Here is a 13880-nt window from a genome sequence, read left to right as displayed (position 1 = left end):
TCTGTTTTTATTTGAATAAATAGGTTAGGTTATATGTACACCATTTTTATACATTAAAAGATGTGATAATTACATATAATTCCTTTACATTCTTTTACATTTATGGATAATTCCTGTTACTCTTATGGGTATAATTCTTTCTAACATAGAAAATGATTTGTTCTAAGAAATTTGTTCTAACATAGAAAGTTATTTGTTCTTCAATATTTATAATGCTACTGATTTTTTAAAACTATAGACAACTTAAAAACATTTTAGTGACTTTCATTGTATGCATACAGGTTATATTTATACCTTCATAATCTTATATATAAGAAGTATGATTATAAAAAAAGAAAATAATTTGCTTCAATTTATTTTTACCTTGGAATTCCAATGAAATATTAGAGTTTACCTTAGTTTAGAATCTCACTATCTTCTAGAATCCACTCAGATAAAATAAAAGAATGAGAAGTAACTACATATTTTTCAGTGAAACAAGAAATTAAATATAAAATACAAAAAAAAAAAAATCAAACTGTTGTAAACCCCAAATAGCTGCTGTTTAAGAACAGCAGTAGCTTGAAATATCAGAGTATATATGCAGCCACTAGAGAAAATTATCGTGGGAAGAATAGAGAAGAATGATAACTTGAGATGCATCCTGTATGAGTTAGATGTTTTTTTCTCCACCCCTGTCCATAGGCCCACCAGAAGCAATTTGCCATCAGCTTTCAAAGCCAGCAATACACCTTTACTTTTCTAAATCAGGAGTATGTAAACTCTCCAGCTCTAAGTCATAATCTTGTTTACAGAAATTTTGATCGCTTTTTACTTCTGTAAGATATAAAACTGGTCCATTACATAGGTGACATTATGGTGATTGGACCTAGTAAGCAAGAAGTAGAAACCACCCTGGACTTATTGGTGAGACATTCACATATCAGGGGATAGGAAATAAATATGACTAAAATCCAGGGGCCTTCTACCTCAGTGAAATTTCTAGAGGTCCGGTGGTAGAGGACCTGTTAAGATATTCCTTTTAAGTGAATAAGTTACCGCATCTGGCCACTCCTACAACCAAGAAAGAAACACAATGCCTAGTAGGCCCATTTGGATTTCGAAGACAATGCATTCCTCATTTGTGTGTGTTGCTCTGGCCTATTTATTGAGTGACTCAAAAGGTTGCTAGTTGTGAGTGCAGGAGAAGACTCTGCAACAGGTCTAGGCTGTTGTACAAGCTGTACTGCCACTTGGGCCACATAACCAAGCAGATTCAGTCATGGTTGAGGTGTCAGTGGTAAATAGGGATGCTGTTCGGAGCCTTTGGCAGGTCCCCATAGGTGAATCACAGGGGAGGGTACTAGGATTTTGGAGCAAGGCCCTACCATCTTCTGCAGATAACAATTCTCCTTTGGAAAGACAGCTCTTGGCCTGCTACTGGGCCATTGTAGGAACTGAACATGGGTCACCAAGTTATCAGGAAATCTAAACTGCCTTTTATGAACTGGGTGCTTTCTGACCCACCTAGCAATAAAATTGAACATGCAGAGAAACATTCCGTCATTGCATGGAAGTGGCATATATGTGTTCAGGCTTGAGGAGATGCTGAAGGTACAAGTTACACAAGGAAGTAGCCCAAATGCCCATGGTCCTCATTCCTGCTACCCTGCCTTTTCTTTCTCAGCCTGTACCTATGGCCTCTTTGGGAGTTCCCTATTATTAGTTGACAGAGGAAGAGAAGACCAGGGCCTGTTTTACAGATGGTTCTCTATGACATGCAGGCACCACCTGAAAATGGACAGCTGTAGCTCTATGGTTCCTTTCTGGGACATTCCTGGAGGACAGTGGTGAAGAGAAATCTTCCCAGAGGGCAGAACGTCAAGCACTGCACCTTGTTTTGCACTTTGCCTGGAATGAAGATTGGCCAGACATATGATTATATACTGATCGATGAGCTGTAGCCAATGGTTTGGCTGAATGTTGAGGCACTTGGAAGGAGCATGATTGAAAAATTGGTAACAAAGAAATTTGGGGAAGAGGTATGTGAATGAACCTCTATGAATAGTCAAAAATTGTGAAGATATTTGTGTCTCACGTGAATGGTCACTAACGGGTGACCTCAGCAGAGGAGGATTTTAGTAATCAAATGGATAAGATAACTCATTCCATAGACAGCACTCAACTTCTTTCTTCAGTCACTTCTGTTATTGCTCAGTGGGCTTGTGAGCAAAGTGGCATGGTAGAGGTTATGCATGGGCTTAGCAACATGAAGTTCGACTCAATAAGACTGATCTGGCCCTGGCCACTGCTGATTGCCCAATCTGCTAGCAGCAGAGGCCAACACTGAGTCACAGATATGGCACCATTCATTCTTCTGGGTGATCAACCAGCTACCTGGTGGCAGGTTGATTACATTGGACCACTTCCATCATGGAAGGGGCAGCAGTTTATCTTACTGAATAAACATTTCCTCTGGATATAGATATGCCTTTCCCACATGTAATCCTTTTGCCAAGAGGTGCTTACAAAAGGCAAAGGAAATACAGAATGGATACTAGAAGAAGGTAGTTATTAAATACCAGCTGCAACCATGTGGCTAATTAAAGAAAGGAGGATGGTAATTTTTATAAGTATTTCCTCCTTATTTTGTTAAGAATAAATTTGTGCATATACACAGCTGTATTAAGCAGATATCTTTGTTTTATTACCTTTATTATTTTTTTATTATGTAACAAAAATTTATTGACTTCAAATTAGCATTTAAGTATTGTTAATTTTGGCCGGGCGTGGTGGCTCATGCCTGTAATCCCAGCACTTTGGGAGGCCAAGGTGGGCAAATCATGAGGTCAGGAGATCGAGACCATCCTAACATGGTGAAACCCCGTCTCTACTAAAAATACAAAAAAAATTAGCCAGGCGTGGTGGCAGGCACCTGTGGTCCCAGCTACTTGGGAGGCTGAGGCAGGAGAATGGCATGAACCCGGGAGGCAGAGCTTGCAGTGAACTGAGATGTACCACTGCACTCCAGCCTGGGCAACAGAGCGAGACTCCATCTCAAAAAAAAAAAAAAAGTATTGTTAATTTTATGTAATCATATTTAGGTTAGTGTATTTTTAGTTGTATGAAGGATACTTTTATTATCTTAGCAGAATTATGACCTTATTATTGTCTTTAGTTGGATATTAAGTATGATTTAAGAGGATGTGTACAGGTGCCAAGCTGTCAAGGGACAGACTTGTAATAGTTAATATTAGATATTGACTTGACTGGACTGAGGGATGCCGCGATGGCTTGTGAAGCACTGTTTCTGAATGTGTCTGTGAAGGTGTTGCCAGAGGAAACTGGCATTTGAGTCGGAAGTCTGGGAGAGGAGGACCCACCCTCAATATTGGTGGGCACCATCCAATGGGCTACCAGTGTGTTAGAACAAAGCAGAAGGAAAAAGGAGGTATAAGCTCACTTGCTGAGCCTTCTGGCTCTCTCTGTCTTTTCATGCCAAATGTTTGCTTGCTCTCCTCCTTCTCATGTTATTTGGCCTTTGGACTCTGGGACTTTCACCAGGAGCCTCCTAGGTGCCCTCAGGCCTTTGGCTTCAGACTGAAGGCTGCACTGTTGGTTTCCCTAATTTGTGGGCTTTTGGACTTGGACTGCACCATGCTACTGGCTTCCGCTTTTCCCAGCTTGCAAACAGCCTGTTGTGAGATTTCACCTTGTAATCGTGTAAGCCAGTTCTCCCTAATAAGCTCCCTTTTATATATACGTATATCCTACTGGTTCTTTCCCTCTGGAGAACCCTGACTAATGCAAACCACACATAGCTGGTGTTTAAGAACTGCAGTAGCTTAAAACAGCAGAATTATATATGCAGACACTGTAGAAAATTTTAGTAGGAAGAACAGAGAATGGTGACTTAGATTAGAGTTATGACTAGATTTAGATAACTAATTAAATCTGATTAAAATGATTAAAACTGATTAAATGATTAAAGTTAGGTAACTAAAATACCCAGCAAATATACCTTCCCAGAAGTCTCAACTTATAGTGGAAATTACTTTGATCAGATATACAATTAAACTACATGCAAGCACTTGCCGGGAAGGGGGAAGAAGGGATATAAGCTACTGTGGAGTGCCCAGAGATGGTTAAATTCAAGAACATTAGTAAAATGCACTTTCTAAAAGTGAGAGGATAGTTTTAGAGGCTGGAAATTGGTAGGAGCTAGTAAAGCAAAGATATAGTTAAGGCCTCATGAGATAAGTCATTTGGAACGAGGTTAGATTTCTATAGGTGTAAGAGGTGTGGCCAGGTAGAGGTACACTGTGTGTGTGAATGTATACACACACATATGTGTGTATATGTCTATATCTATATATCTGTATGCATCAGAGTAGCCACCATGGAGGGAGATTTTTAGTTAAAAAAGTTAGAAAGGAACTTTGGACCACTTTTCAGAAGAGGATAACATACATGAAAGTGACTCTTCCGCCTCTACTAAAAAAAATACAAAAAAATTAGCCGGGTGTGGTGGCACATGCTTGTAATCCAGCTACTGGGGAGGCTGAGGCAGGAGAATCTCTTGAACCCCGGAGGCGGAGGTTGCGTGAGCCAAGATGGCGCCACTGCACTCCAGCCTGGGCAACAAGAACAAAACTTCGGGGAAGCAGAAACAAAGAAAGTACCAAGCAAATGGCAGAAGCGGAAGAAAATTTAACCAAAAATTTCATGATGAAATTAAAACCAACAAACTTAATGAAGAGAGCCCATAAAACACACAGAAGAATTCAAAGAGACAACCAAACAAGTGAGGGTGCTGCACATAGGAAACAGCAAATCTTATAAATGAGCACTAGATTAGGAGGCACACAGAGCAAATAGATACCAGACAAAGCACAATAAGAGGCAGAGAGGATAGAAATGAGAAAAAGAAAGAAAATAAGGCAAAATTAAGGAGATGCTTCAAAATCATTTAAAATGCTAGAGGACTCCAGCATAGAAAATGTACTGTAATCACAATTGGAATCACTATAAAATCAAATCAAAGATACAGCCACCTTGTTTTGTCCTTGGTCAGGTTTTAGGAATCTGTTTGAAGCAAAATCTGCCCATTAAAAAGAAAATATAATCTGAGCTTTAACAAGCATATACAGTTTTTAAACCTACACTAACAACATAATTTATACAAGTTCCGTCACCCACAATTAACTCATGACCCCTTGGTGTCAACGTCCTCCCCAATTCCTGGTTTCTGGCAAACACTCATCTATTTTTAATCCCTATAAATTTGCCTGTTTCAGAGGTCATATAAATAGAACTTTATAGCATGTGGTTTTTAGAATCTGGATTCTTTCACTTAGCATAATGCTTTGAAATTCGTCTATGCTGGATGCAAGTATTTGTAGTTCATTTTTTGTTGTTGTTGCTAATTAGAGCTCCATTGTAAGGCTGTATCACTGTTTATCAACTCACTAGATGAAGAATATTTGGATTATTTCCTGTTTTAATTATGTACAAAATCTCTATTATCGTTAGTATACCTGTTTTTCTGTTAACATACGTTTTCATTTTTCTTCAAGAAATAGGTATTTCTTAAGTGAGATGGGTGATTACATTTAACCTAGCAAAAGAGAAAAAAACTGATAGCCAGGATATATAAAGAACCCCACAAATTAGTGTAAGTAAACAAGCCAGAAGTTTAATTAGGCAAATAATATGACTAGACTTTTCAGCAAAGAATGTCTGTGTGTGTGTATATGTATACATACATATATAATAAACACACATATGGGTGCTCATTAGGAGGCTGAGGCAGGAGAATGGCATGAACCCAGGAGGCAGAGCTTACAGTGAGCCAAGATCGTGCCACTGCACTCCAACCTGGGCGACAGAGCAAGACTCTGTCTCACAAAAAAAAAAAAAAAAAAAAGTGTGTGTGTATATATATATAATTTAAAAGACTGAGAATATTAAATGCTTATAAGGATGTAAGCAACCTGAACTCCCATCAACTGATGCTTGAAATGCAAAATGGCACAGTCCCTTCAGAAAACAGTTTGGCAGTTTCTTCTAAAATTAAACATACACTTATTATATACTTTTTGTGATTCAATTGGTTGCACAACCATATAATTTAGAAATTTAAAGAAGGCATCATTTATTATATAACTAAATACAATAAAATTATGAGAAATCTGGCAAAATTGCAAAATCTACATTGATGTGATAAATACATAAAGACTTATGCAATATTTATGGTTAGAAACTCTTATAAAGTTGTCAATTTCTCCCAAGTTGATCTGTAGTTTCTGTGGAACTGTTACTAGCATACCTAAATAAGTTTTCTAGGCCCTAGAATCTGAAATTTAAATTTGACTCAAGATAAGCTAAAATGCATCTGAGGAAGCACAACAGTTTGGAGGTATTGCCCTATTACAGATCGAGACTCACTAAAACATTGTAGAATTGCAAATAATGTGGAATCACACAGAGAAGACAGATCTATCAATTTAGCAGAATAGAGAACCAATCAAACATATATTTACACTTATCTAAATTTTTTATGGCAAATATTGTATTACAGTTCAGTAGGCAAAGAGTTGAATATTCCTGAAAATAATGCTGGTATAATTAGGTGACCATTAAGAAGATCTTGCCTGAAAACTAAACAAAAACAAATCTGTTTAGACTGGTTAAAAAATTAAAATTGGCCAGATGTGGTGGCTCATGCTTGTAATCCCAGCACTTTGGAAGGCTGAGGCAGGCGGATCACCTGAGATCATGAGTTCAAGATCACCCAGGCCAACATGGTGAAACCGCATCTCTACTAAAAATACAAAAAATTAGCCAGGCGTGGTGGTGGGTGCCTGTAATCCTACCTACTCAGGAGGCTGAGGCAGGAGAATTGCTTGAAGCTGGGCGGCTGGGAGGCGGAGGTTGCAGTGAGCCAAGATCGCACCATTGCACTCCAGCCTGGGTAACAAGAGTGAAATTCTGTCTCAAAATAAATAAATAAATAAATAAAGTAAAATAAAATTAAAATTAAAAGTCAAAAAAATAAAGCTCTTAATAGACTACAAGGGACAATAAACTTATTAACTGCAGGTTGGAGCAATTATTCAAGTAAGAAAATATATAATCTATAAATTAAATGATTTAAAAATTTATCTACTTTGATATCAGTAAGTTCTGCTCATCAGAGACCACCTAAAGAATGATACAATTTATAAAAAAAGTTAAGATATAAACAGAGTAAATTCATAAATATCTCCTATGAGTCAATGAAAATTTAAAAAGGAATTATATGAAAAAAGGATTTATATATAGTGCCTATTGAAAAGAAAATAAATTGTGATATTTTAACAAAATGAAATTCTGTATACAACATTAAGAGAAAATGAACTATAGTAACATAAATCAACAGATATTTTCAACAACACAATTTTGAAAAGAGAACATGTTCAAGGACTTCATACACTATATAGAGCTCAAAAAATAAGAAAATATGAAAAATCTGTTTTTTGAGAATATATGCACATATGATAGAATTAAAACTGTAAAAAATAAGGCACAGGCTAATCATATCAACCTGATTAGTAGTTACTTCATGAGTTTTGGAGAGTTGGAAGGTGAAACAATTAGGAAAAAGACATGTAGATTAACAGTATCGGTGATATTGAGAGAAGAGGAAGGAAGAAACCAGTCAGGCAGGCAGTTAGGGTGGCTCCTTGGCAAAAGTCCTTCCAACCAAGAACAGCCTGAAAATCAAGCTGCAGGCCTCAGATAAGAAAGAGCGCGTGTCCTTGAACTGAAAGGCCTATTTTGTGAGCCCAGATGAACAAATTCCACTTCTCTTTTGGACACATTTCTCTCTCTTTGGTTCATCTTTGTCTTGCTTCCTCCATATTGGTCCTTACCTTTCACTCATTTTATATATGTCTGTCTCCTGTGATTGTGGGCCAAATCTTCATTTGCATAAAGCGTAATGTCCCATCAGCCCCTGATTGGTCCCGGGCCAAGACCCTAGGCCACGTCTTCACTTCAGCTACTGACTATTCCTGGGCAAGGTCCCAGGTCAAGCCTTCACCTCTGCCTCCAATTGATTCTTTTCACTATCATGTCTTTTTCTGAGTGCAGGCAGACCAGTCAGCACACTCTTCCCCTGTCCCACTCTGTGAAAACCCCTGAACTTAGCCCTGCAACTGGCAAGCCACTTTTTGCTGAGAGCATTTCTGTCACTTAATAAATTTGACTCTGCCTGACTCACTCTCTGGTGTCTGCCTGCCTTATTCTTCTTGATCTTGGGACAAGAACCTGGAGTTTGCCAGTTGTGAGTGTAACCAAAATCAGGAGTGAAAAAGTTGCCACAACATCCATTAATTTCAGTTGTTGGTGTTTCCCAGGTTACTTCCAATATGTTCTTTTTCTTATTATACTTAACATTTATATAATTATGTAAAGTGATTAAATGAAATATGCTTTGGCTTCATATCATCCTTAGTGAAAATATCAAGGTACAATACACACAAAGGGCATAATTTATTTTTAATACTAGTAGAAGATTACTCAAAAATTTGTATTTCAGATAATCTTTTAATAATGCCAAATGTTGTATCTCATTGCCACTTTTGATATTTCAATTTAGATTGCCATTATTTTTATACGAAAATATGGTTGAGAAGAACACTTTAAAGAGGAGCAATACAACTGTATTAATTTTTTTGCTTCTTTTTATCAGTATCATCGTTACATTGAGGCCTCAGTTTCTAAACAAGAATCATTGAAAACTACTCATCTATTATATAAGGCCAAATTTCAGTATTGTAGACAATGCAACCTATAGTCAATTGAAGCAGCCTTAGTGAGAGAAAAGAAGCATGATAAATTTCCACTGCAATTGTCTATCTTGTAGATCTCTCACTTTACTGTTATTTCATTTCAAATGTTAGCATGGCCGTGGATTCACCTGCTACTATCAATTAATACATTACTCATTTATAAAGTTATTGCCTTTCTTATTCCTTAGATAAAAAGATAACTATAAATAAGATTTTTAACAATTTATTTTTAATCCTCAACAAATCATCTCGAGCACTCTACTCTGGAGACCGTTGATACAGCAGGTTGAACTCTTTCATTTATCAGAATATTTTTACAATTTTATTTTTATTCAGCCTTCCTCTCTGCCTTCTTTTCATGTTTAAGAACTGAGGGTAAATATCAACTCGGTAGATGAACTTGTGTGACGACACTAAGTCTGGGTCTTCCAGTTTTGCTGTGATTTTCATAACACCTTGTTTACTTGTCATCACATTTCAAAATCCCAAATTATTCATTTTTTAAATTTTTACCCATACTTTGTCTTTCTAATTAGATTACATAATATGTGAAGACTAGAACCATGTTTAGTTTATCAACTTTTGTGTCCATAGGATGTAAGTCAATGCTTGCCACATGGAAAACATTTATTACCTATTTCTTGGACATAAATAATTGAACAAAAACTTTATTCCCACTGGGAGTCCACTCAAATTTCTTAAATTAGCTAAATACTCAATGACATAATGGCTGGATTTTTAAAATGAAATTTGACCTTCCTTATGGTCTAAGTAAAATTTGTGATATAGATGAGAAATAACCCAATTTTCTTTAATTAGAGCTCATCTATAAAATTATTTATGGGGCAATTGTATATGCAATACCCTATAGTTATCTTTAACAAAAAGCATAACACACTTTATATTTTTCAAATAACCTTCTTTTTTTTTTTCTATAAGAATGCTTTATTAGGCAAAACCACATACTATGAAAATACTTTAAAATGCAACAAGTTGTGAGGTAAAGACATGAAGAACAAGTGCATAGGGAGACATGGCTATCCCAGAACACACTGTAAGTAAATAGAGAATCCCCATACTCCTACTATTTACCCAGTAACAGAAGGATCTAGGCTACCTCCTCCTCAGCACACTCCTCAAACTCTATCTCCTCCTCAAGTGTGGCATCCTGGTAGTACTCGTGGTACTCAGACATAAGGCTGTTCATGCTCTTCTTGGCCTCGGTGAACTCCATCTTATCCATGCCGTCACTCATATAGCAATGCAGGAAGGCCTTGCACCTGAACATGGCTATGAACTGCTGCGAGATGTGCCTGAACAGCCACTGGATGGTCATGTTATTGCTGATGAAGGTATCAGACATTTTTAGCCCCTGGGGTGGGATGTCACAGACAGCTGTTTTCATATCGCTGGGGGCCAATGAGCAAAGTAGATACTGTTTTTGTTTTGAACATTGAGCATTTGCTCATCCACCTCCCATGTGTACATGTGGCCTCTGAAAATGGCAGGCACTGTTAGGGAGGAGGGTCATACGCAGCTATCATATTCTTGACGTCAAACATCAGCTGAGTGAGCTCAGCCATGGTCAGGGTACTGCTGACTGCCCCGATTGGTCAGTGGGGCAAAGCCGGGCATGAAAAAGTGCAGGTAGGGGAATGGGACGATGTTCATGGCCAACTTCTTCAGGTCAGCATTCAGCTGGCCTAGGAAGCGCAGGCAGGTGGTGAACCCATTTATGGTGGCAGATACCAGGTGGTTTAGGTCACTGTAGGTGGGTATGGGCAGCTTGAGGGTTCTGAAGCAGGTGTCATAGAAAGCTTCATTATCAATGCAAAATGTCTCATCTGCATTTGACATGAGACTTAGAGAGTGGCATTGTGGGGCTCTAGCATGGTGTCTGACACCTTGGGTGAGAGCAGAATGCTGAGTGTGCTTATGATCCTATTTAAATGCTCCAAAAAACTATGATGAATTTACTTGTATAATCAGAATTCAGATAGAAAATTAAGACAGCTGTTTTGTTTTCAACAGAAAGAAAAGTAAAATAAATGAAAAAAGGGAAAAAGGCATTTTTAAACCACCTTTGAAATGTTCTTTGCTCTACGTCGAAATTCTTGTTTTGAGATTACTTAATGACTGATATTTATTGTTTCTTTGGCTTTCATTAATATTGCTATTGTATGTGGGTAAACATTGTCTTGCTATCATATTAAAGAGTAGATAAAGATTACCAAGTATCTGCATTCTATAAACACAGATTTGTATACATAGTGGGTATATATGGAAGTGTAATTGCTCAGGGAACTTGTTAATTATAATTTATTTTTTATGAAGAATTAAGATAAATGTATTGTATCTGTGTTTACATCAAATACCTTGCTATATTTCATAACATTGGCATTATTGATTTCAAAACCAAACAATTTTTTTGGGTGTAGAGCATCTCCTGTATATTGTAATATGTTTGGTAGTAACACTGGGCCCTATCTGTCAGATGCCAGTAGCACTTTTACCCCAAAATGTGACAAGCCAAATTTTCACAGATATTGCCAAATGTGCACTGTGGGGCACAATAGTCCCTAGGTGACAATAGGGGTGTTAATCTATATCTATATTTGTATCTATCTCTGTGTATTCATCTATGTCTGTCTATATATCCATCCATTGGATAAAATTATAAATGTAAAAGCAGCTTACTTTCATTTATTTCTATTTTTAATTTGTCTCTATTTCTTTACTGTGTTCTAATTAATTGTTGGTAAGTGGAGGTCAGCAAAATGTAAAGTTAAATTCCTCATGTCACAAATTTGCTCAGGTTTACTCATCTAGGTACACACTAAAATAAGTTTTGAGCACTAACTCTGCATAAGCCACCATTATAAGTTACAAAGATACTTTAAATATTACTAAGAAGTAGTTGTTCCAGTCCAGGAGTTTTTAACATAGTGCAATTGTTGCTATCACTTGTCTTTCCAGCACCAGTCAAGGTGTATGTAGTCTAACAGAAAGATGAACATTTTAGACATATTTAGATCAATACATTTTAAACTTAGAATAAATGCCAGTACGTAGGGAAACTACCTGAGAAAATATAAAAATATAGCTTTACTTTTTCTGAATATTCGTAATAAAGAATTTAAAAGTTAGACTCCTTGAATATTATCCATGTTGCAATTGTGTTTGCATTGCCTCTGAAATGTGGATAGGCTATTCTACATACTGTAAGATCCACATGAGCAGAGACCACATCTGCAATGTAGTCTCAACATTTTAACTTCAAGATCTGAACCAGGCCTTATACATAGAATATCCTCAAAATTTCTTGAATGATTGAATGCATGGATGAGTGAATGAATAAATTAAAACAATATTCAACTTAAAAGAAACTGAACTGAAAAAGAAAGGAATATTTCTACAGCTCTTAGAAAATATAGTTAAAGATATAATTTCCTGTGAAAATTATTGAAATTCAAACAATTTCAAATCCCCCCAAAAATGTTTTTTTATCTGAGAAAAGATTTTATAAAAAAAGAATTAATGCAAAACAATTGGCAATTTTCTGTAAGTTTTATACAGCTATTTGACTTATACATGAAAGGCTCATAAATGATTTTTTAGTGTACTGTGATATAGTGATTTTCACAAATGAAATAGGTATTATAAAGTGTCAGAATTTTTACTAATTTTGTAGTTTTATTATAATTGACTAATAGTATTTTCCTCTTATTGTTTACCCTTTTAAAAAATATAGTATTTTCATTTGCCAATTTTCATGGGGCTAAAAATACAAAATACAGCTACTGTATCATTCGTAGTCATCAGCTCTATCATCCTCAAAACCAAATTTTATACCAAATGATTAAAAATTTATTGTTGAATTAATAAATTCCTTCCAAACAGAACTAAACTATGTTGAAATGAATTATTTCTTATGCTTCCTTGTTCCTGGAAAATTTACATTAAGTAGATTTTTACTTCTTCTTACTACCCAAATTTCTTCCATTCGTCTCAGCTTCTATTTCAGCATACTCAGTTTATTAACTTCAGCTTGAAATTAATATGTTAGATTGCTTAATTTGGATATTTCTTGCTTTTTTTCCTTGTACTTGAACATATTCATGGTTCTTAGCTCTTCCACTGGGAAACATCAATCTAAGGTCTTATTATTTGAACATTGCAATATCGGTGCAATATTCTGGTCACTTCAGAAGTTAGTTTACAACTGACTTCACATTGCAATCATTATATTTCAGTATCTCTGCATTATATTGTTCACTTTAGAAGTCCGTTTACGACTTTTCCATTGAGAAAAATAAACTGTATTTTCAAGGAGTCAAATAGCCAAAAAGGTAAAACAGCTATAGCTGAAAAGTAATGGAGATAAATAGTCCTTTACATTTTATTCTGTGTAAAAGTGTTCATTCAATTAATTAGAAAAAAAATCAATGTTTACAACATATCAGGATATAGATACAATTTAACTGATTTTATTCCAAATTACCAAGTCTAAAAATATTGTCGTTGTTGCAATTTACCACTAATGAAATAACACATTTTTTACTTTTTTTTTTTTTTTCTATTTTCCCCTTTCCTCCTTTCTTTTCTCTTTTTCTCTGAGTGTATTACCTCATGGGATCACATCCTATAGACATTAGCCACAAGAAAACACCCGTTGTAAAGGACTGCTTCCTCTTGTTGCCCACAGTTCCAACACATGTTGAGTTTGTCTGCAGCGTTAAAGCACTTTGTTAAAAAACATTTAGGACTTTCTTGTGGGCTTCAATAATTTCTTATATAAAAGACTTACTATACTATACTTCAGAGAAATCAGAAAATGAAGCAAATGCATTTAAACCACTTAGCAAGAGTCAGGTTCCTCCCAGCCCTATCAGTATGGCATAAACCAATACAAATTCAGTTCTCACTCTCAAAATGTCTGATGCAATTCTTGTGCCCTTCCTTGATTTATAACTGGATAGTCTGGACCATTTGTGTCTTAAAGGTAGTGCTCCACTAGGAAATAGACAGGGATGAGACATGCACATATTTCTTCAACTTAGATTAACT

General features: G+C 36.1%; 1 pseudogene; it reads right to left on the bottom strand.

The window, feature by feature from the left end:
• Window positions 1–9921: 9921 nt before the first annotated feature.
• On the bottom strand, window positions 9922–13444 carry LOC112628387 (annotated as a pseudogene).
• Window positions 13445–13880: the final 436 nt, after the last annotated feature.

Source organism: Theropithecus gelada, chromosome 7b, assembly GCF_003255815.1.
Source record: "Theropithecus gelada isolate Dixy chromosome 7b, Tgel_1.0, whole genome shotgun sequence".
In the NCBI taxonomy this organism is placed as follows: domain Eukaryota; kingdom Metazoa; phylum Chordata; class Mammalia; order Primates; family Cercopithecidae; genus Theropithecus; species Theropithecus gelada.
Note: the sequence above shows the minus strand (reverse complement) of the source record. Positions and strands in the feature narration are given on the sequence as shown.